This window comes from Oratosquilla oratoria, chromosome 19 (assembly GCF_046742065.1).
Source record: "Oratosquilla oratoria isolate Oo_2021 chromosome 19, ASM4674206v1, whole genome shotgun sequence".
NCBI classification, from domain to species: Eukaryota; Metazoa; Arthropoda; class Malacostraca; order Stomatopoda; family Squillidae; genus Oratosquilla; species Oratosquilla oratoria.
In genome coordinates this window covers 63,426,355-63,451,037 of record NC_134795.1, presented here as the reverse complement: position 1 = coordinate 63,451,037, position 24,683 = coordinate 63,426,355, and the positions used below count along the sequence as shown (strand labels likewise).

At 44.3% G+C, this 24,683-nt stretch overlaps 1 protein-coding gene across 2 annotated transcripts in view; it reads left to right on the top strand.

Annotated features, from left to right (window-relative positions):
- The window catches only part of sli (slit guidance ligand), a 1,907,921-nt gene that overhangs the window by 594,906 nt on the left and 1,288,332 nt on the right, over positions 1-24,683 (top strand). The window lies entirely within an intron of this gene.

Below are 24,683 nucleotides of genomic sequence, written 5' to 3'. Positions count from 1 at the left end.
GAAGCTGAGAGGATGAAGAAGGAAGAAGAAGAAGGAAACTGAGAGGATGAAGAAGGAAGAAGAAGAAGGAAACTGAGAGGATGAAGAAGGAAGAGGAGGAGGAAGCTGAGAGGATGCAGAAGGAAGAAGAGGGAGGAAGCTGAAAAGACGAAGAAGGAAGAAGAGGAGGAAGCTGAGAGGATGAAGAAGAAAGAAGATGGAGGAAGCTGAGAGGACGAAGAAGAAAGAAGAAGAGGAAGCTAAGAGGATGAAGAAGGAAGAGAGGAGGAAGAAAGGGAGGAAGAGGAGGGAGAGTGGGGGAGGAAGCGAAGTATGGAGAGGAAGGGGAGAAATTGGAGAGAGGAAAGGAGAAAGAGGAGAGTGGGAGAAGGTGAAAGGAATTGTATTTATAATTAAACTTAGATACTAAGTTAGTAGATATAATTTGAATTCAGGTCATCATCTAGGTTGTCTGGTTCTCTTTATACGATATATTTTAGAAGAAGAAAAAAAAGAGAAAATAAGTTGAAGGACAAAACATTGATGGATCATTATACATTACAACAATCATTAATAATATATTGTTTGTGTGTGTGTGTGTGTGTTTGTGTATGTGTGTGTGTGATTCACCATGGTCCTGGATCACGTGTTGGACTCGTGTGTGTGTGTATGTGTGTGTGTGTGTGTATGCATGTGCGTGCGTGTGTGTGTGTGTGTGTGTGTCTGTGTGTGTGTATGCGTGTGCGTGCGTGTGTGTGTGTGTGTGTGTATATGTGTGTGTGTGTGTCTGTGCGTGTGTGTATGTATGTATTCGCACGCGAGTATTTCTGGGTATTACATATTAAATTTATACAGCTGTGGGAATACTCATTTATTAAAATATAATTTTTTATTATGTTTTCCCGACTGTCACCAGAGTGCTTTATTCAGCTGTTGTTTAAAGCTTTGAAAAGTTTTCGGTCCTTCAAGTTGGGTACAAAGTGGGCAGAATAATTCCTTTGAATGAAGTCCATGCCTTCATCTCTTACTTCTCATCCTCATCCTTATCTTCTCCTTCCTCCTCCTCCTCCTTCTCCTTCTCTTCTTCCTCCTCCTGCTTCTTCTCCTACTTCGTCTTCTGCTCCTGCTTCTCCTCCTCTTCCTACTTCTATTCTTTCTCCTCCGGCTGCTGCCCCTCCTTCTCTTCTTCCTCCTCCTCGTCCTCCTCCTCCTCCTTCTCCTCTTTCTCCTTCTCTTCCTCCTCCTCCTGCTTCTGCTCCTGCTTCTCCGTCTGCTCCTCTTCTTCCTCCTCCTACTTCTCTTCTTCCTCCTCCTGCTCCTCCTCCTCTTCCTTCTCCTCCTCCTCCTCCTCCTGCTTCTGCTCCTCCTGCTTCTCCTTCTGCTCCTCTTCCTCCTCCTCCTTCTCCATCTGCTCCTCCTCCTCCTCCTCCTCGTACTTCTCCTCTTCCTCCCGCTTCTGCTGCTGCTCCTCCTCCTCCTCCTCCTTTTTTCTTCTCCGCGTTCTCCTCATCTTCGTTTCCGTCCTTCTTCTCGTCCTCCTTGCCCTCCTTGTCCTCCCGTTCCTATTCCTCCTCCTCATTCTACTCGTACTTTCCTTCCTCCTTTTCCTCCTCCTCCTACCATACCCTCCTCCTCTTTCCCATTCTCCTCTCCCCCTCTTCCTCTTCCTACTCCTCCTCATTCTCTTCCTCCACCTCCTCCTCCTCCTACTCGACATTAGACAGGCCGAGGGCTTAACCTCGTCAGCAACAGGAGCGGAGAAAGTTGGAGATCGGAGGAGATCATGTTCGAGATAAAATGTTGTGGAGGTAATGTCAGAGTCCCGGGCGACAACGTAAGCATCACAGGCGGGACCTACATCGCGTCGTTACAGGAAGAGACGGTGTTCGGCGTAACTGCATCAGCGGGAATTGGGGCCTGATGACAACCCTCGGGTAGATCGGAACGTTGTATGACAAAAAAAAAAAAAAAAAAAAAAAAAAAAAATGCCAGAGTCAAAATACACTGTTTACATTCGCTGAAGATAATGTTGGGGTCTGAATGACGTCACGCAATCCCCCACTTTCCTCTGCGCGAACAGAACAAAACTTGGGATGAGCCACGCTCATGTACGCTGACACAATCATGCAAATTCCAGTGTACAGCCGGATTCTAATGTTTGCTTATAACTGTGTAATGATCTTCTCTACCACCAGATGTAATTTTTCTTCCTCTTCCACTTCCTACTCCTCCTCTTCCTCTTCCTCCTACTCCTCCTCTTCCTCCTCCTCCTCTTCCTCCTCCACCTCTTCCTCTTTCTCCTTCTACTCCTCCTCTTCCTCTTCCTCTTCCTTTTCCTCCTCCTCTTCCTCTTCCACCCCTCTTCCTCTATCTCCTCTTCCTTCTCCTCTTTCTCCTACTCCTCTTCTCCCTCCTCCTCTTCCCTCTTCTTCCTCCTCTTCCCTCTTCTTCCTCCTCCTCCTCCTCTTCCTCCTCCTGCTTAGTTAATGCTAAAATAGAAATGGCCTACCATGCACTTGAGCAAAATCTTCTATCAATTGCCGAGAGGAGTTTCACTTGGCTGAATAAAATCGTCTGGCGACAATATGTATGTAAGTGGCTGGCGCCAAAGACATAAGTATGTAAATGGCTGGCGCCAAAGACATAAGTATGTAAATGGCTGGCGCCAAAGACATAAGTATGTAAATGGTTGGCGCCAAAGACATAAGTATGTAAATGGTTGGCGCCAAAGACATAGGTATTATATACTATTTACCTGTTTGTTTATTATTTAACTATACCTATGCATTTATATATGTATTTTATTTGTTATTTACATTATTATTTTTTATTTATTATTTTATTATTATTATGATTTTTTTTTTCGTATCCGACCTAGATATGGACCAAAAGGTCTCCTGTCGGCATGCTCCGGCTTTGTAATCCTTTGTAATATTAAATGGCTGGCGCCAAAGACATAGGTATGTATAGGAATGTATTCCACATGTTGACGCCATACCAGCGCGCAGCGGCTCGAAGACGACACCTTTGCCTTGTTTTCTTGGACAGCCGGAACAACTAGGAGCCATCTGTAACAGATGGTGGGTAGAAATGGGACCTTTGCTCGGAGAGGTGGGACTCAAATCGGTCTCTTTCTGTCAATCTCTATCTGTCTATCTGTCTGTCTTCCGGTCTGTTTGTTTGTCTGTGCCTCTTCTCTTTTCTCTTTTTCCTTTACTCTCTTCTGTGTCTCTTTTCTCTTTTTTCCTCTCTTTTTTCCTTTCCTCAGTCTTCCCTTTTATTTTCTCTCTTCTCTTTTTTCTCTCCTCTCTCTTTTTTTCTCTCTTCTCTTTTCCCGCTTGTCTCTCTTCCCTATACTCTCTATAGGTTCTCATCTCTCTCTCTTTCTCTTTCAATCTCTCTTATTTCCTCTGTCTTCTCTTTTTTCTCCTCTTTCCTCTCTTCTCTCTTTTCCCCCTTGCCTCTCTTCTCTCTACTCTCTGTAGGTCCTCATCTCTCTCTTTCTCTTTCAGTCTCTTTTATTTGCTCTTTCTTTTCTTTTTTCCTCTTTCCTCTCTTCTCTCTTTTCTCCCTTGCCTCTCCTCTCTCTACTCTCTTTAGATTATCATCTCTCTCTTTCTCTTTCAGTGTCCCTTATTTCCTCTGTCTTCTCTTTTTTTCTCCACTTTCCTCTCTTCTCTCTTTTCCCTCTTGCCTTTCTTCTCTCTACTCTCTATAGGTTCTCATCTCTCTCTTTCTCTTTCAGTCTCTTTTATTTCCTCTTCTCTTTTTTCCTCTTTCCTCTCTTCTCTCTTTTCCTTCTTGCCTCTCTTCTATCTACTCTCTATATTCTCTTTATTCTGTATTCACTATAGGTTTTCTTCTTCCTCTGTCTGTCTGTCTGTCTCTCTTTATCTCTCTCTCTTTCTCTTTTTCTTTCACTATCTTCATGCCCATCTCCCCCTCCTCCTCCCCCTCGATACTGTCACCGACAGCTGAATAAGAAATACGTTGGACTTAACCTTTTATGGAGTGTGACTAAGTCTGTTTGGTCTCCCTTAAGCCCCCAATATATATCACGTCATAATTTACATCACTGTTTTTTTTTTGTGTCAACTTCCAGATGGGCTACAGAATTGGCCCGAATCCTTTCATGGGAGGAAAGTATAGCATATATTTCTTTAAGACGTGGACAATGATAAAAGAAAGTTAGGGAGGATGAAAGAATAGAGAGATACAGTTACAAGCAAAAATTCTTACCCACGCTACAGGCCTCAACTTCAATATACATACATATACATATATGTATATATATATATATATATATATATATATATATATATATATGTATATATAGTCTAGAACGTGATATATTTCCCTATGTATTATTTAGCTTACAGTTAGATAATTTTCCTGAATAGACAAAAAATGATCAAACAAAGAATTTTAATTTTGTATAATGAAAAACTCCAAGTGGGTCAAAGCTTTTGCTCGTTACTGTACATGGAGTAAGGTAATGTTTGGAGATGAACAGGAGAAGAGAAGGTGGTTAAGAGAGAGGAACGGGAGTTGGGAAAAGAAGGGGAAGGTGGAGTTAAGGAGAAGGTAATGGGATTTGGAGGAGGGACGGTGAGTGGGATTTAAGAGGGAGGGAGGGAGGAGCAGGGTTATGAATTGACAAGAAATAATGGTCTCAAATTGTCAGGAAATAGATTTAATTTGGAAGTGGGTAGAAATAACTTTGCCAACTGTTTAGTTAATGAATGGAATAAACTTCCTGCAGAGGCAGTGCAATGTAGTTCACTTCAAAGTTTTAAGATTCATCTAGATAGACACCTAAGTAAGATGGTGTAATGCCTGCCAATTATTTTCAATTATTTGTATTTTTGGTTGTTATTGTTTTTCTGTTTATCTGCTTGATTTTCATTTATTACTATTTATCTGTCAAATTGTTGTCATTTACTATTACCTGTTTGTTTATTATTTAGATATGCCTATGTATTTATTTATTGTTATTATTATCTATATTATCATAACTTTATTTATTTTATTTATTATCATTATTATGATTTCTTCGCATCCGACCTAGTTATGGACCAATAGGTCTCCTGTCGGCATGCTGCTCCTTTGTAATCTTTTGTAAAGGGAGATACAAGAGGACTTGGAGAAACTGTAGGAAAAATAGGAGTTAATGAGCATAGAGGAAAAACTTAGGAGTAAAGGTGGGAGTTAGCAAACAGGAAAATGTACAATCTAGGTAGGAGTTTGAAGAGGAGTAAGGCAAGGGGGAGGGCGTCAGTAGGAGTAAGGTAGGAGTTATATTATGGGAATTGTTTGGGAGTACTTAGTAGATGGGGAAGGAGAGGAAAAGAGAAAAGGAGAGGGATTGAGGAAGGCAGGGAGGGAGGAAGAGAGATAGGGAGGGAGGGAAAATGGGAGGAAGAGAGGGAGGGAGAGAGAGAGAGGGAGAGGGAAGGAGGGAAAATGGAAGGAAGGGAGGGAGAGAGGGAGAGTAGAGAGAGAGGGAAAATGGGAGGAAGAGAGGGAGGGAGAGAGGAAGAGAGACAGAGAGAGGGAGGGAGGGAAAATGAGAGGAAGAGAGGGAGAAGGGGGAGGAATATAGGGAGAGAGGAAGAGAGAGTGAGAGAGATAGAGGAGGGAAAATGGGAGGAAGAGAGGGAGGGAGAGAGGCGGCACCATACGAACTAAATTAATTTAACCGTGAAAGGATTTCTTGGATTACGACCCAGAGATCAGTGTAGGGACAGTTTTATTTCCCTCTCTATCATTAAGGATCGGGATTTCTGGTGGCGCAAACTGCCAGTGTCGCGCGGTTAAGGACCCAAATCACACCAAGCTTACGACCTGTTTCCGACCGGTCGCCGACCAGTTGCAGGTAGTCTTTGGAAGTCGCTGGTAGTCGGTAATAAGACAGATGAATAGATAGATCTATAGATAGATAGATAGATATGTTACAACACACACTGAATAGTCCCCAGTAAATAGATTTTCATCTTATTAATCACATCAACTTTTTCCATTTCGGTTACTTTGCATAGGTTTTGTGTCGCCGATCGATCGCTTGATTTTCGGTCTAAGGTGGTCGGAAACCGGTCGTAAGCTTATTGTGATTGGGGCTAAATTTTGTTTGTCGCCAAACTGTCTTCTTCAATTCCTTGGCGCCACAGACTCGACATATGGAAGAGATTATGAGTCTATATCACTGTTTCCCCAACCCTGGGGAGGCGACCCCAAGTGGGGTCACCAAGCGTTTTTCCTCCTGGGGTCGCCAATGGGTTGCTAATTGTTGTTGTTGTTGTTGCTGGTGGTGGTGGCGTTGGCGTTGGTGGTGTTGGTGGTGGTGGTGTTGACTCGGGCTTAGGCGACCTCTCGCATTCTTCGGCCCTGCGCGCGAGACGCAAACAAGATCATCATTAGTTACGAGGCAGCTGGAAACAGGGGAAGTTGTTGTTTGGCATTTCGTCGTATAATTAATGGTTTCCAAAGGCCGAGTATCGCTGGCGAGTGACCCTCAGGTTATTAATGAAGCCCGGATGGACAGCAGATATGTAGATGAGTAGATAAGTAGATTGAAATGTAGATAAATGAATAGGAAGCTTGATTGATTAACAAATTATATTTTGATGAATAAGACAGTCGATGAGTAAAGGCATTGATAGAGAAGTAGATCAGTGAATGAATAAATGAGTAAATGTAAACATTGATATGCGAATAAAGAATGAATAATTGATCAAGTAAATAGATGAATAAAATGGACAATTGAGTAGACGAATAGACAAACGTAAACAAGTTAGCAAGTCCAAGTGTGTTCATCTGTCGGCTGCAAAGACTCCCACGTCCTTAACCAGAAGAAAATATATTAAGTGCGTCGCAGTGTTGAAGGAAATCACTCTACCACCAAGGTGCTACCACAGAGATGATTCGAATATACCAGTGACAGAGATGACAGAAGAAAATGTGGCAACTGGTGTGGAAGAAGATGAGTCCTGAGAGTGAGCTGTCAATGAAGACATTGCGCGTCATGTTTTGTACACGTGATGAGGATGGACATAGAAAGGTACTCTGCAAGGCATCGTTTCTCAACCTTTTTACCCTTGCGTAACCTTTAAAATAAATTACATGTCTCAAGGAACCCCTGTAAGAAAAAACGCATATACCATATCTTTCTCATTTTATTTGTATCGTAATAATAGGTTAGATAGGATGATGTCTATATTATATTATTACAATAACCGAGAATATGTTGTGCGTGTTTAATTATATCACGTATATGAAATTAGATAAAAAAAAAAAAATCAAAAGTGCATTAGCTTATCTCACTTGTTCTCGCGGAACCCTTAGGGGCCTTTTGCGGAACCTTAGGGTTCCAGGGAACCCTGGTTGAGAAACGCTGCTCTAAGGTCTGACCTCTGGGCACCGAGAGGGACAAGGCCAAGAGGGAGACCCAGGAAAAGATGGAAGGAATGGAATCAGGGAATCAATAGAAACGAGAGGAGAGATAATGGAGACGATAGAAGACGAAAAAGAGAGGTACAGAGATCGAACTCAGTGGAGAAAATTTGCGAGGCGTCACAACTGAGAGGGCAACTGCCCTTAGGCCGGCCACACACGTGCAGTTTAAACTGACAGTTACAACTGTTCAGTTAGAACTGTTAGTTGAAACTGCACGTGTGTGGGTATCTTAGTGATACTGAGATACCCACACACGTGCTATTTCAACTGACAGCTATAATTGAACAGTTGTAACTGTCAGTTTAAACCGCACATGCGTGGCCGGCTTTACCTGGAGTATGGTGAGAGGAAGTCGAGAAGTCTGCCGTGGATTACTTTATAGTCTGCGTTGAGGTCTCCCAAGAGGGGGAGGACCCCCCCCCTCCCCCAACTTGCTGTGTTCTTGAAGTTCCTTCCAACCTTCTGGTAAGGAACGCCTTCTTCTGCTGGGTTAGTTACTTAATTTATCCCCCTTTTTCTTTTTCTTATTCTATTTTTCCAACAACCAGACTCTTTATGGACCCAAAGGTCTTCTGTTAGCGTTCGTGCATTGCCATCGAAACCAGTTGGGGAAATGTTTTCTTCTGCTGGGTTAGTTATTTAGTTGATCCCCCATTTTATATTTCTTATTCTATTTTTCCAACAACCAGACTCTTTATGGACCCAAAGGTCATCTGTTAGCGTTCGTGCATCGCCGTCGAAACCCTTAACTAGTTGAAAGAAACAGCCGAGCGGTGGCCAGAATAAAGCATGTAAGTCAACTCTGGCACTGAAAAAGGTCTAATCGAGTTTCGTAATCTTTGCAATCAATCCGTAATTCAGTAAAACTACTCGGAGGGAGTCTCAATGACAGTGTTCATGATTTGACTGCGAGAAGTATTCTTACGCCGAATAAACTCGTTTAGTGGCAACCAGAATAAAAAACAAGAATATCTTACAACATTGGATAGGTTGGAGGCTTTTTTCATCTAAATCCTTTTTATGTGTGTGTGTGTGTGTTTATGTTGAAGCCCTAGAGGTGTCTAAAGACTAGACCCAGTGAGCCAAATGCTTTGAGAAATAAACGCTTTTGGTAAAGAAAGTTTTTGTATTTAATAATGGAAGGACAGGCCACAGACCGCAACAAACGATTCATGACGTCACAAGAGGCAATGGTTAATTTTCTTTGTAAAACACTAAATACATCAACCACGCTGACACCTGTTACCCAGAAGGAGACAGAGATGGTGCCGGAATTGCATTACATCTGTCAGATAAAGATAAATTACTTTAGTGATGATTGGGGTAGTAATTGAACAAAAGCACTGCTTGTTGATTCACCAAATTTCTCCAGAAACCGGTTTGTACCAGTTCGTTTCAATAATTGGTGCAATTTGACGTCGTTCCAGCTTAGTGGACACATAATGAATCGCCGGTTCTTCCTGTAGTTCAGCTAAAAATGCTCTTCCCGTTTTCAGGTGTCAAGTCGCGATATATGGTATTAACAAATCATGTGGAAAATCAACGCGTTGTAGATTGGGTAAATTTGTCATGAATAGACAAACAATATTCTCTTTAATAAATCTGTTACCTCAGAATGTTTATCATCATCATCATCATCATCATCATCATCATCATCATCATCATCATCATCACCATCATTAACATCATCTTCATCATCATCGTCGTCGTTGTCGTCGTCGTTGTCGTCGTCGTCGTCATCATCATCACCACAACCATCATCACTATCACCATCACCACCACCACCACCAGTACGTCCTCGCAAAGTGGTGAAGAACTTGTTTTTCTAATTGTACAACAATTGGGCGTATCTTTGTGTCACTGATGACATTATGTTGATGACGTACTATGCTGACCTCGCTCAAGCATGAAGTTAGGTCACCAGAAACTGCTATCGAAAGAATATTGTAAACCGAGCTACAGGGAAAAGAGACGAAAGAATTTTTATATATTGAAAGAAAAAAATACGGACCACAGAATGTCACCTTGACGATACGGTCCCGTGGGACAGACGTCGGATGGGAACATCGCCCCGTCACGGAGATGAAGATAATATCCCAGAGGGAGTATGAACGAAGGACACACCCGGTACGGAAGGGGTTTGGGGTGGACTGCAAGTGGAGTGGAGTGGAGTGGATGCCGCGAAGTCAATATGATCAGGTTTTATGAGATGGACAGGAGTCCACGCGAGACGAGACAAGGTGACGTGGGCGTTCGTGGTCGCTGAGGTGTGACAGTCTCTACCTCCCTCTCCCTCCCTTCCCCCTCCCTCTCCCCCTCCCTCTCCCCCTCCCTCTCCCTCCCTTTCCCCCTCCCTCTCCCTCCCTTTTCCCCTCCCTTTCCATCCTTTCCCCCCTCCCTCTCCATCCCTTTCCCCCTTTCCCCTCCCTCTTTTCCCCCTTTCCCACTCCCTCTCTTCCCTCTTTCCCCTCCCTCTCCCTCCCTTCCCTCTTTTCCCCTCCCTATCCTTCATTTCCCCCTCTCCCTCCCTCCCTTTCCCCCTCCCTCTCCCTCCCTTCCCCCTCCCTCTGTTCCCTCTTTCCCCCCTCCCTCTTACCTCTTTCCCCCTTCCTCTCCCTCTCTTCTACCTTTCCCCCTCCCTCTCCCTCCCTTTCTCCCTTCCTCTCTTCCTCCCTTCCTCTCCCTCCTTTCCCCCTTGTCCTCCGTTCCTCCAATCTCTCCCCCTTTCCCCCTTCCCCCTCTAGTTCATTTCCCCCCCTCTTCTTTCCCCCTCTGTATCTCCCCTTCTCCTTTCCCACCCTCAGAATCTTACCTTTCGTTCTCTGCCTCTTCCCTTTGTTTCTTCCTAGTTCCCACTTACACCTTCTTACCTTCATACCCTAAACTGAATACGGTTCCCTAGCAAGAACTAGAGTATAAAATAAAGTTTATTTTATTCATTATTATTTATATTATGATTTTTATTTATTTTATCTATTTATATATTCATTTATTCGTTTATTGATTCTCTTTATCTTTATTTATCATTATTATATATATTTTTGCTTCCGACCTAGTTATGGACCAAAAGGTCTCCTGTCGGCATGATCCGCCTTTGTAATCTTTCCTGGAATCCAGGGGATTAAAACGATTATAACCCCCCCCCCAACAACCCCGATGGGCCACTGACGCCTTTTACGAGTTATAACTGACGCCAGGTGATTTTATTCAGCTGAAGGGAGGCCAGGGGACACCAAGCATTGCCCAAGGTTATCGTCTTTGTCCAATTTAGTGTGACAGCATGGGTCAGTGGTAGTTCTCAGAAACTGTTGGAAAAGAACAAAGTTTTCACACTCGGATGACGGAATCAAATCCGAACGTAACAAGATCAACAAAAGCGGAGTATAATTTGGGGACAGAAGTCATGCCATTTCTGTTTATTCATAATTCATTTGTTTATCTATATACTTACTTATTTTAGATATAGTAAGTAATGTTTATAACCTGTGACATAACGTAACAAGATCAACAAAAGCGAAGTATAATTTGGGGACAGAAATCATGCCATTTCTGTTTATTCATAATTCATTTGTCTATCTATATACTTATTCGTTTTAGATATAGTAACTAATGTTTATAACCTGTGACATAACGTAACAAGATCAAAAGCGAAGTACAGTTGGGAACAGAAGTCATGTCATCTCTATCTATTCATAATTCATTTATCTATTTTTTCTTGGAGTAATCTTCTCTCTGATACAATTTTTGTTAAATTGGATAGCCGCTGACGTTCTGACGATCTGTGTAGCTGATCGCTCAAAATTGCGGAAGACCTTTTTTTCCTCATTGTTCAATGTGGAACAGAAGTTTCCGATATTCATTTGTGAACCAGTATCTGCAGATTTCGAGGTCTTTTACCTCTTATTCGTTTTAGATCTAGTAATTTATAATGTTTATAAACCTGTGACATAACATACTTCACTGTACAACATTACCGTGCAATATTCAAAGGTACTTTATAGAAAGTGTTACTTCTCAACTAACGCAATCGTCTAGAATGAATCCTCAGATGAATTTGAACTTGTAACTCCATCTGTACATATTTGTACTGAATATCTGAAGAAGTACGACCTTCAGATGTCCAGTAGCTAACGCTCGAGGAAGAGTAATGAGTCTCCAGTCGCTTGTAGGAGCGGCTTCATTCATACTGTAACTTCGGAAAAATCGATGTTATCGGACCCGAGTAAAAAGCAGCCAAATCGCCCACTCGCCAGTGGACTTCGTTTCGGGACAAGAAGGGCTCAACGACTTCTCGTTATCGGGACTGTAAATCACCCAAAGATTCCGACATCGTAAGGAGACACTCAGAGTTCGGATGGAGCCCGTTAATGGAAAGCTCTTAGCCTTCCCGGGTCCTTCCAGAGGCTCTCTGGGTAGTAATTGTCAAGGTTTCTGGAAGTTCGGACTTGTCATAAAATGTGTATGTTGTAATTTTTTTCTAATTATTCTATTCGGAATAACTATATTATCAGCCCAGCTGTCGTCAGCCAATTACGTAGATCGATGGTCCGCCCACACTTGGAATTTGTTGTTTTTGTTACGTTTCCAGATCTCATTAAAGGCGTTGATAGACTGGAAATAGTGCAGCGGCGGACCACAAAGCTCGTACCGAATGTGAGGAACATAGCATACGAAAACGCCTTAAATAAATGACCTTTTTTCTGTTTAAAAAAAAAATCACTAAGTATTAGAATTTGTACAAAAATTTTCATTCAACGGAATATCTATATTAAAGTTAAGTTAACATCCTTAATATATTTTGGAAATTAAAAGGAAAAATTATTCTATAAAATTATAATGATACAAATCTACTACGGTGCGTTGAATGTTTTGCCTCCACTTATTTGCTTCAGAAGTGACAAGGAGCGATTGTTGGCTCCTCCTCTTCCTCCTGCTACCCCTCCTCCTCCATCTCTTCTTCCTACTCCTCCTCTTCCTCCTCCTCTTCATTTGGCTCATACACTTCGTCTACCTTCTCCTCCATATCTTGTTCTTTCTCCTATTACTGTTCATCCTTCACCTCCACATCCTCCTCCACCTCCACTTCTACTACCTCTTCCATCTCCTCCTCAACGTCTTCCTCCTTCTCCTCTTCCTCCTCCTTCTCCCTTCTCCCTCCTCCTCCTCCTCAGTCCGTTTTCCTCCTACCTCCTCTTCCCTCCTCCTCCTTCTCCTCCTCCTCCTCCTCACTCCGTTTCCCTCCTCCTACCTCCTTTCCCCCCCTCCTCCTCCTACCTCCTTTCCCCCCTCCTCCGTCTTCCACCCTCTGTCTCCCTTATCCTCTCTACTCTCTCCTCTTGATTTCTCCGTTCTCCTTCCTCTTCTGCCCTAATATTTCATTCTGCTGCTGTCTCTTCTCCTCTTATTTCTCCTACTACTCTTTCTTTTCCTCCTCCGCCTTCGCCTCCTCCTCTTCCTCCTCCTCTTCCTCCTTCTCAGCCTCCCCCTCCTTTACTACTACCCCTACTACTACTATTACCCTTCGACATAGACCAACACTCACATAACACTGACAATAATCTTACGTTCCCTTTCGGAAGGAGAGGAACACGAAGTAAACACGATAGACCTTCCAGCATTCTCCTAGGTACATCTTGTTACGAAGACAAATAACGAAGAAAGTCGGTCGGGTGATGGGAACTAAACACATAGAGAACTGTGGTCCTTTGCGTGTCCTTGTGTTACTTCGACAGAGTCCATGACCCGGTCGGGACCGCAGGAGTGTCTTTAAGCTGGTCGTTTGGCTAAGACCTATTCGACATGGGAAGGTCCGGAAGGTGATTAGTGACCTACTTTGACATCCTGTACTAAACTCGTAAGGTCATAAAGCTGTAAACCTACCCATAAGAGCATAAGAATGAAGGAGACCATGAGGCCTACACTAGGCAGTTCCATGTCCATGACCACCTGTTATCCCCTACCATAAAGTTGTCTAACCGTTTCTTAAAGCAACTAATAGTTTCAGCGCTTACTACTACATGATTACTAAGTCTGTTCCATTCGTTGACCACCCTACTAGTAAACCAATTCTTGTCCATTTCCTTCTTAAATCTAAATTTGTCCAGTTTAAATCCATTACTGCAAGTCCTGCCCTGTTGTCTTGATATGATGACCTTGTTTGCGTCACCCTAGTTAAAGCCTCTGATCCACTTGAGCACCTCTATTAGATTACCCTGCACTCTTTGTCTTTCCAGAGAGTGTAAGTTAATGTGCCTAAGTCTCTCTTCGTAAGATAAATTTCTGAGCCCGTGTATCATTTTGGTCTTTCTCCTCTGTACTGACCTTAGTGAATTTATGTCCATTCTGTAAGACGGAAACTAAATCTGTACCACATAGTCAAGGATGGGTCTAACGCTAGATAGAGTTTGATAATTACCTCTGAACTTTTATTTGTAACCGTCCTAGCACGGTGAAGAATGCATGAAGACACATCACAGACGCAGGCGTACTATATAAGACACAAAATGAATAAATAAGTAAATGAATAAATAAAAAAAAAAAATGTACTTGTCTTTACGAAGCTTAAATCATGGAAATTTTGTATTTCTGCCTTTAAAACCAAAGAGGTTCTCAATACGGATATTGCTATTCTTTGACTTCGAAAGAAGTCAATGTATATAACTTCCGTTCACATTCGAAATGCACTGTTTGCCTATGGTTCTCGGATCTCGTTAAAAAGAAAAAGAAAATATTGGAAAGGATACAGCCCCAGCTACTACAATTGTAATAGATATTAGAAGTAAATCGGATATAAGATATCTTAAGAATTTGAATATGAATCGATCAAAACAATATTAAAATTCTTTCACAACGAAGACAGACCACACGATGATCAAGATTCTTGAGTTTCCAAAACGTAGGTTGAATTTGGAACAAAATAAACTTCACCAATTGTATAATTGTAAAATAGAAAAAACATTCGGGAGTTTGTGATGATAGATTCCATAAAGTGCCTGACGATGTTGAAAGGTTTCGACTCCGTTTTCTTTTGTGACTGAGGACGAGACGAGGAGCGGCTCCAGCGTCCCGCCGAGGCAAGATAGTTGTGAGTTTTAGTGCCCAATTAAACAAACACACAACGACATGTTTTACGTGTTTTAGCAACCCTACCATGACCCCCCCCCCTAGTTATTGTTTTTCCTCACTTCCCTCTATTTGTCTGTGTCTCTCTGGCTGTTTATCCATTTGTTCGTCTCTGTATGTCTGTCTGATCCTGTCTATGCCTGCCTGTTTCTGTCTGCCTGTGTCTCTTTCTGACTCTATTTCTCTCTCTCTCTCTCTCTCTCTCTCTCTCTCTCTCTGTCTCTTTCTTTTTTCTCTCTTTCTCTTTGTCTCTCTCTCTCTCTCTCTCCTCTCTCTCTCTCTCTCTCTCTCTCTCCTCTCTCTCTCTCTCTCTCTCTCTCCCTCCCTCCCTCCCTCCCTCCCTCCCTCCCTCCCCTTTCCCTTCTTAAAGCAACGAATAGGAGAAAACGGCAGCCTCGTTAAGGAACAAAAGGTCTCCCGCTGCTTTAACTTTCTCTGTTTCATCGTCACCCATTGTATGATGTATACAGCCTCGCCTTACGGAATCCGATAATTGTCAGTATTAATGTCTCTCGCAAGTGGACAAAGGACTTTTTTTTTTTTTTTATCGTTCTCACGTCCCCGTGAGGTTTGCTCACGTCGTCGGAGTACGTGTCATAGCTGTTTACGACCCTTGATGTGATTTGGGAATAGCGTGACCCTTCGGCTGGGTAGAGGTCAACCTTGGGTGAATAAAATCGTCTGAAGACAGCATGTGTGAATGCATAAGGCGTAAATAGCATTGGGAAGAGGGTAGGATGTACGTCCTTTATTTTCATTTATTAATTTATTTATTTATTTTGCATGTGACCTAGTTTATTTTTATTTTTTCACATCCGACCTAATTAATTTTTTTTTCGCATCCGACCTAGTTATTTTTTTTCGCATCCGACCCAGTTATGGACCAAAAGGTCTTCTGTCGACATGCGTAACCTTTGTAATCCTTACATCTTGAGGCCATGGTGTCTTGGTTAATATGATGTTGAAAATGTACTCATATTTTGTTTGTCAATTTGTTTTAGATTTAGAATATATATATATATATATATATATATATATATATATACATATATATATATATATATATATATATACATATATATATATATATATATATATATATATATATATATTTATCAACCACAATACACTAATTCTAAGCCATCAATATCGAGAGACTCGCGTAGGCCAACATGCAGAAATTGAAACGTGGTACGGCCAAGGACTCGAACCCGGCTAGCACGTTGGCCTCCGCGAGTCTCTCGATGTTGATGGCTTATGAATTAAAGTGTATTGTGGTTGATAAGAATGTATATTTGTCCACTGGGACCCATTCAGTATTATATATTATATATATATATATATATATATATATATATATATATAATATATATATATATAATATATATAATATAATATATATATATATATATATATATATATATATATATATATATATATATATATAATACTGAATGGGTCCCAGTGGACAAATATACATTCTTATCAACCTTATGAATTAAAGTGTATTGTGGTTGATAAGAATGTATATTTGTCCACTGGGACCCATTCAGTATATATATATATATATATATATATATATATATATATATATATTATATATATATATATATATATATATATGCCAATAAGAACACGGTATCCAGTACTTTTTGCACTGGATGTAATATACGAAAGCGCTCTGCTTCGTTAGTTTCTTTTTCTAAGTGGTCTACTTCGCATATATATATATATAAATATATATATATATATATATGTATATATATATATATATATGTATATGTTATCGGTTAACCCCCCACTTTGTACCAGACTCTTCGCCTTCATCAAATTCAATTCCGCTCTCAACACCGTAGTGGTCGGGACAGCGTGGCTGAGTTGGAAACTGATTTCGTGAGAGATGAGAACAAAGAACAGTAGGAGGCAGAGGCCCATGAGGAACTACGAGGAGCAGGAGGAAGAGGAGGAGGAGGAGGAGGAGGGAGAGGAAGAGGAGGAGGGAGAGGAAGAGGAGGAGGAAGAGAAGGAGGAGGAAGAGGAGGAGAGAGGGAGAGGAGGAGGAGGAAGAGGAGCAGGAGGAAGAGGAGCAGAGGAAAAGGAGGAGGAAGAGTAGGAGGAGGGAGAGGAGGAGGAGGAAGAGGAGGAGAAGGAAGAGGAACAGGAGAGAGAGGAGCAGGAAGAGGAGGAGTATGTGGAAGATGAAGAGGAAGAGGAAGAACAAGAGGAGGAGTAGGGAAGGAAGGAAGGAAGGAAGGAGGAGGGAGAGGAAGGGAAAGGGAAGGAGGATAGGGAGTCTGTGTCTGCCTTCATGTAGTGGACCATGTAGTTGGCCCCTTACGAGTCGACGGGTATGGTTGTATCTCGCCATCTTGCTTTTAGGCCCCATTTGCATGACGTCACGACGCGGGGCTGTGGTGATGGAATGGCTGGAGGCTGTAGAGGCTGTAGGGGCTGTGGAAGGGGGCTGCGGTGGTGGTAGTAAGGTTTGTGGAGTTGAATGGTGGATGAAATGAAGTGGTGGATGTGGTGGGTATCTCTCTCTTTCTTTCTCTCTTTCTCTCTCTCTCTCACTTTCATTCTCTCTCTCTCACTTTCTCTCACTTTCACTCTCTCTCACTTTTACTCTTTCTCTCACTTTCACTCTATTTCTCTCACTTTCACTCTTTCTATTTCTCTCTCTCTCCCTCTCTCTCACTTTCATTCTTTCCCTCTCTCACTTTCACTCTTTCTCTCTCTCACTTTCTCTCTCTCTCTCTCCCTCTTTCTCTCTCTTTCTCTCACTTTCACTCTCTCTCTCTCTCTCTCTCTCTCTCTCTCTCCCTTCTCTCTCTCCCCCTCTTCCTCTCTCTTTCTCTCACTTTCACTCTCTCTCTCTTTCTCTCTCTCACTTTCATTCTTATTCTCAGTCTTCAAGCTAGGTCATCGAGGAATTAGCATTTAGGCCAGGTCACCCTAAAACGGAATAAGAAGTCAGCGTGATCAGAGTATTTATGTAACTGTGCAAATCTCGAGTGAGGCAAAGGCTAAGAGGTCAAGATGGTCGGGGTAAGGGTCGAGGAGGCTGGGCAGGGGGGGAGGTGGGAGGGAGGGAGGAGGGAGGGAAGGGGAGGATGGATGGAGGTGGAGGGAGGATGGATTGATGGAGGGAGGGAGGGAGGATGGAGGAAGGGAGGGAGGGAGGGAGAATGGAAAGAGGGAGGATGGAGGGGAGGTGGGAGGGAGGGAGGGAGGATGGAGGGGAGGTGGGAGGTAGAAAGGGCGGATTTAGGTGAAAGGGGGGGTGGGGGATGGAAAGGGAAGGTGGTAGACTGAGATGGAAGGGATGGAGGGGGAAGTGGGAGGTGGGAGTGGAAGGGGGAATGGGAGATAGAGGAGGGGATGGATGGGGAAGTGGAAGGTGGAGGTAGAAAGGGAAAGGAGAGATAAAGGTGGAGGAGGAAGAGGAAATGGGAGATAGAGGTGGAGATGGAAAGGGATATAGGAAGTGGAGGTGGAGTGGAAGGGGGAATGGGAGATAGAGGAGGGGATGGATGGGGAAGTAGAAGATGGAGATAGAAAGTGAAAGGAGAGATAGAAGTGGAGGTGGAAGAGGAAGTGGGAGATAGATGTGGAGATGGAAAGGGATATAGGAAGTGGAGGTGGGAGTGGAAGGGGGAATGGGAGATAGAGGAGGAGGTGGATGGAGAAGTGGAAGATGGAGGTAGAAAGTGAAAGGAGAGATAGAGGTAGAGGTGGAAGAGGAAGTGGGAGATAGAGGTGGATATGCAAAGGGATAGAGGAAGTGGAGGTGAGATGTGGAGGTGGGAGATTGGAGGAGGAGGTGGATGGAGAAGTGGAAGATGGAGGTAGAAATTGAAAGGAGAGATAGAAGTGGAGGTGGAAGTGGGAGATAGAGGTGGAGATGCAAAGGGATATAGGAAGTGGAGGTGAGATGTGGAGGTGGGAGGTGGAAGGTGGAGGAGCCTGGAGGTAATAGAAACGTATCCAGAGGGAAGAAAACGGTGATGAATGGAGGTCCTCCTTGAAAGGCGAAGTGGAGGTCCTACTCGAAAGCCGAAGGAAGGGATGATAAATGACCCTTCAGGTATTTCATTATCTTTGTCCTCAGAAGCAAAAACGCGGCTTCAGGCTTCAGGCCAATGGCGGTGGTCCATTCAGCTGAATGACCACGTCAGACAGTAGACAAAAATTCATATATACGTACATGTGTGTGTATGTTTGCTTATGTACATGTGTATGTGTATACTCGTATGTGCGTGGTTATGTGTATGTTTGGTTATGTATATGTATATTGTGTATATGCATACATGGATACATACATAAATATATACATACCGAACCACAGATAGTGGTCGAAATATACAGATTTTCTGTCTATCTTATCTCATTCTCCGACAGTGGTTAATATGGCTCATACATATATACACACACATATATATATATATATATATATATTTATATATATATATATATATATATATATATATATATATATATATATATACATTTAAGATAAGATAATATAATGACATAATACAATATAAGGTAGACAGAATCATCGAAGTCTGTGGACTCAAGCCTTTGTAACTCTTCTTCTCGTTTTATCATTCTTTATTTCCCTCGTCATCGTCCCTTTCCTCTTCCCCTTCCTTCCCCCTCGTACTCTTCTTCCTCCTCATCCTCCCTATCTTACTTTTTTCTCCCTCATATTTCCCATTATTTTCTTCTTCTTACTCCTTCTCATCATAATTTTCATCATCCTCTTCTTATTAATCTTCCTCGTGTTCTCTTCCTCCTTCTTCGTTCTCATCTTCCTCCTCCTCCTCTTTCTTCTCTTCCTCCTTTTTCTCTTACCTTCCCTCCTTTTTCCCCCTCCTCTTTCTCTTTTTCCTTCGTCCTCCTCCTCCTTCTTTTGCGCCTCCTTCTCCTCCTCCTCCTTCTTCTTGTCCTCCTCCTCCTCCTCTTCCTCCTCCCCTTCTCCTCTTCCTCCTCCTTCTCCCCTTCTCTTCCTCCCCCTTCTCCTCCCCTTCCTCCTCCTCCTCCTCCCCTTCTCCTCCTCCTTCTTCTTCTCCTCCTCCTCCTCCTCCTCCTCCTCCTCCTCCTCCTCCTCCTCCTCCTCCTCTCCCATCACGAAAACCTTGATCCCCAGCGTACTCTTTACAGTTTCCATGAATATCTTAGGATTTCTTCCTCGTCCTCCTGATCCCTTGTCCCTTGTCGTCCCTCGGCCTCTGCCCATGGCACGGGGGAGGCTCTCCGGAACGAAGAAGCGTCCCCTGGGGGAGGAACGGACTCCTCGACAGACTTTGGAGTCATGTAGAGACACAAGAACCTATCGGAGTTCATCTTCGCCACGGACAAAGTACCGAAGAAGAACCTGTCGGAGTTCGTCTTCACCACGGACGAAGTACCGAAGAAGAACCTGTCGGAGTTTTCTTCGCCACGGACGAAGTACCGAAGAAGAACCTGTCGGAGTTCTTCTTCGCCACGGAAGAAGTACCGACAGAAGAACCTGTCAGAGTTCTTCTTCACCACGTACGAAGTGCCGAAGAAGAACCTGTCGGAGTTCTTCTTCGCCACGGACGAAGTACCGAAGAAGAACCTGTCGGAGTTCTTCTTCGCCACGGACGAAGTACCGAAGAAGAACCTGTCGGAGTTCTTCTTCGCCACGGACGAAGTACCGAAGAAGAACCTGTCGGAGTTCTTCTTCACCACGGACGAAGTACCGAAGAAGAACCTGTCGGAGTTCTTCTTCGCCACGGACGAAGTACCGAAGAAGAACCTGTCGGAGTTCTTCTTCGCCACAGACGAAGTGCCGAAGAAGAACCTTTCGGAATTCTTCCTCGCCACGGACGAAGTGCCGAAGAAGAACCTGTCGGAGCTCTTCTTCACCACGGACGAAGCACCGAAGAAGAACCTGTCAGAACTCTTCTTCACCACGGACGAAGTACCGAAGAAGAACCTGTCAGAACTCTTCTTCACCACGGACGAAGTACCGAAGGAGAACCTGTCGGAGTTCGTCTTCACCACGGACGAAGTACTGACAGAAGAACCTGTCGGAGTTCTACTTCGCCACGGACGAAGTACCGAAGAAGAACCTGTCGGAGTTCGTCTTCACCACGGACGAAGTGCCGAAGAAGAACCTGTCGGAGTTCTTCTTCACCACGGACGAAGTACCGAAGTCTTTGGTTTATGGCCGTTGCCGAGACAGACTCTCCCGGACTCTTTGGGACCCGAAGAGTCTTGTTTTTCCTCCCGAGTGTACATTTCGTGTGTAAGTGAGACTGACGTCATACATGAGGACTGTTTTCCTTACCACTTGAAAGCAGGCTCGTCCTTAGTTTTATTTACATTGTACAATTTCTCTGCCTTTGTTGTTTTGGCTACCTCCCTTGTAAGGGGGAAAAAGCCTTTGGTATATGTATGTATGTACAACTTCTCTTCTTCCTCCTCCTCTTCCTCCTCCTCCTCCTCCTCCTCCTCCTCCTCCTTCTCCTCCTTCTTCCTCTTCTCCTCCTCCTCCTTCTTCTTCTCTTCTTCCTCCCCTCCTCTTCCTACCCCCTATTCCTCCTCCTCTTATTTTTCTTCCTCTCACCCTTCCTATTCCTCCTCCTCCTCTTCCTCCTCCTCCTCTTCCTCCTCCTCCTCTTCCTCCTCCTCCTCCTCCTCCTCCTCCTCCCCCTTCTTCTACCCCATACTCCTCTTCCTCTTTTTCTTCCGCCTCCTCCTCTTACCCCATACTCCTCTTTCTCTTCTTCCTCCTCCTCCTCCTCCTCCTCTTATCCCATACTCCTCTTTCTCTTCTTCCTCATCTTCTCACTCTTCTTATTCCTCCTGCTCCCCTTATTCCTCCTCTTCCTCTTCCCTCTCATCCTTCTCTTCTTCCTCCCCCTCTTCTTCCCCCTCTTCCCTTTATCCTCCCCATCCTCCTACTTCTCCTCCTGCTCCCCCAATTCCTCCTCTTCCTCTTCTCTCTCATCCTCCCCCTCTTCTTCCCCCTCTTCCCTTTATCCTCCCCATCCCCCTACTCCTTCTTCTCCCCCAATGCTCCCTCTTCCTCTTCCCTCTTATCCTCCCCCTCTTCTTCCCCCTCTTCTTCCTCCTCTTCCCTTTATCCTCCCCATCCTCCTCCTCCCCAAGCGCGGACGGAGGCTCGTCCTTTGTCGGGTAAGACGTTCGAGTCCTGGGCACCAAAGCCATTAATTCTTCTCCCTGGGAGGGACAAAGCCCTCGATCGCGGGCCTTATCTACGTACTCGTCCTCGTACTCGTCCTCGTCCTCGTACTCGTCCTCGTCCTCCAGTCCTCGTCCTCCAGTTCTTATCGCGCCCCTCGACTGAGTCGTCTAAGGCCATAGCTCACACTTCTCTTTATCTCTCTCTCTCCTTCCTCTCTTTATTTCTCTCCCTCTTCTCCTTTCCTCCAGATTTTCCTCTCCCTTTCCCCTCTTCTTGTCCGTTCTCTCTTCGCTCTCTTCTCCTCTCTTCCTCTTGTTCGTTCTCTCTTCGCTCTCTTCTCTCTCCTCCTCTCTCCCTTCTCTTTACCTCAATCTCCTTCCTTCCTCTCTTTATTTCTCTCCACCTTTTCCTTTTCCTCAAAATTTCCTGTCCCTTTCCTCTCTTCTTGTCCGTTCTCTCTTCGCTCTCTTTTCCTCTATCCCTCCTCCTGTTCGTTCTCTCTTCGCTCTCTTATCCTCTCTCTCTCTCCTCTTATTCGTCCTCTCTTCGCTCTCTCCTCTTCTCTCCCTCCCTCCTTCCTGCCCTCCCTACATCCCCTTTCTTCTTCCTCTTGCCTACTGTATTTACTTTCCCCTTACCCTCTTCTCCCTTCCCATCACTCTTTATCCTTCCTTCTTCCCCTTCTTCCCCTCCCCCCTTCCCTTTCCCTCCTCACCGTCCCTCTCCCGTTCCCTCCTTTCTCGCCTCCTCTTTCCTTCCTCTTTACCTATTCCCCCTTCCAATCCCCCTTACCTGTTCCTCTTACCCTTTCTCACTCCTCTTTCCCTTCCCTGCCCCTTCTTCTCCCCCTTCCCTTCCTTTTTTTCCTTCCCCTCAACGTCCACCTCCTCCTTCTCCTTCCTCTCCCTCTCCCTCTTCCCCTCTATCCCCGTCCTCCTTCCTCTCCCTACCCCTCCCCCTTCTCTTCCTCTTTTTCCTTCCTCTCCCCCTCCACCTCCACCCTTCCCCTTCCTCTCCCTCTCCCTCTTCCCCTCTATCCCCGTCCTCCTTCCTCTCCCTCTCCCTACCCCTTCACCTTCTCTTCCTCTTTTTCCTTCCACTCCCCCTCCACCTCCACCCTTCCCCTTCCTCTTCTCTTTCACCTTTCCCTCCTCCTTCCCCTTCCTCTCCCTCTCCCTCTTACCCTCTACACCCCCTCCGTCCTCCTTCCTCTCCCTCTCCCTCTTCCCCTCTACACCCCGTCCTCCTCCCTTCCTGTCCCCCTTCACCTTCCTCTTCCTCTCCCTCTCCTTCTTCCCTTCTACTCCCCGTCCTCCTCCCTTCCTCTCCCCCTTCACCTTCCTCTTCCTCTTCCTCTTCTCCTTCTTCCCTTCTACCCCCCGTCCTCCCTCCCTCCCTCTCCCCCTTCCTTCCTACTTTCCTTCTCCTCCCCCCTCCTCCCTCCTCCCTCTCCCTCCCTCCCTCTCCCCCTTCCTTCCTACTTTCCTTCTCCTCCCCCCTCCTCCCTCCTCCCACCCTCCCACCCCCGGGGTCGCTTTTACCCAACAAATCCTTCGGGAGGTTCTCGTGTCACACCTCGACCGTTCTCGCTTTACTCTTTTCGTCAACTCTTTCTTTCTTTCTTTGGTTCCTCTTCCTCCTCGGAGACCCTCTCTGCCTGGGCCATTACCTTCTTTCTGTATTCTTATCATAAATAAATAAATAGATAAGTAAGTAAATGAAACAGAATAAGATAAAGACCCTTTCTGCCCGGGGCATTAACTTCTTTCTGTATTCCTATCATAAATAAATAAATAAATAAATAAATAAATAAGTAAATGAAATAGAATAAGATAAAGACCCTTCCTGCCTGGGACATTACCTTCTTTCTGTATTCTTATCATAGATAAATAAATAAATAAATGAATAAATAGATAAATGAAATACAATAAAGCAAAGATATATCTCATTTGGTACAGTGGCAGGGTGCCGCGCCCAGCTGTGCACGCGGTCTAGGCTCGCGTAGACCAACCGAGTTTCCATGCGCCGCTTGCTTATGATTACCCGCATGATGTTAATATACTGTAGCCTCTCATTGCCCTTCATGGCCATTGCAGGTTATGACTATGAACGAAGATGCCCCGCTCTTTTTGAGAAATATAATCCTACTCTTTTTTTGACCGAGAGAACTGGAAGGGGCTGGTCGCCGACAGGCACAACGGCCTACCGGGAGATGGGTGAGGCAAAAAAGAGAGAAAGAGAGAGAGAGGGAGGGAGAGAGAGAAAGAAAGAGAGAGAGAAAGAAAGAATCCTACTCTGTTGGTGAATCCAAGATAGGATATGAAGAGACATCAGGTTCAACGTGAAATACTTGATATGGTTTAACGTCACAAACTCCTCCCTATCAGAAGGCTAGGACGGTGCCCCTTACAGAGGACTTTGTAGCGTGGAATTTCATGAACCATGCCCTTGGTTCAACTTCGCCGGTGGCAGGATTCGAACCGCCATCCCCCTCGACCTTCGACGCAAGTAACGACGCCCGAACCCGCTCAGCCAGCGAACTTCCAACATGAAATTCACATATGAATAATTAAATAAGATGAGAAATACATCAAGCTGGGGTAGATCTCTCAATTAAATGAAATTGGCTTCATCTTGCTTCTGTGTTAAGAGCAAGAGGGAAGCGAATGGAGAAGAAGAGGAAGAAGAAGAAGAAGAAGAATTAGATGAAGAAGAAAAAAGAAACAGAAGAAGATGAAGAAGAAAAAGAAGCAGAAGAAAAAGAAGAAGAAGAAGAAGCAGAAGAAGAAGAAGAAGCAGAAGTAGAAGCAGCAGAAGAAGAAGAAGAAGAAGAAAGCAGGAGGAGGTGTTTGTGCGTGCGTGTAATAGAAGCAGCAGAAGAAGAAGCAGAAGGAGGAGGAGGAGGAGGTGTTGGTGCGTGCGTGTAATGGGGTCGCTGGTTGGCGAGACCAAT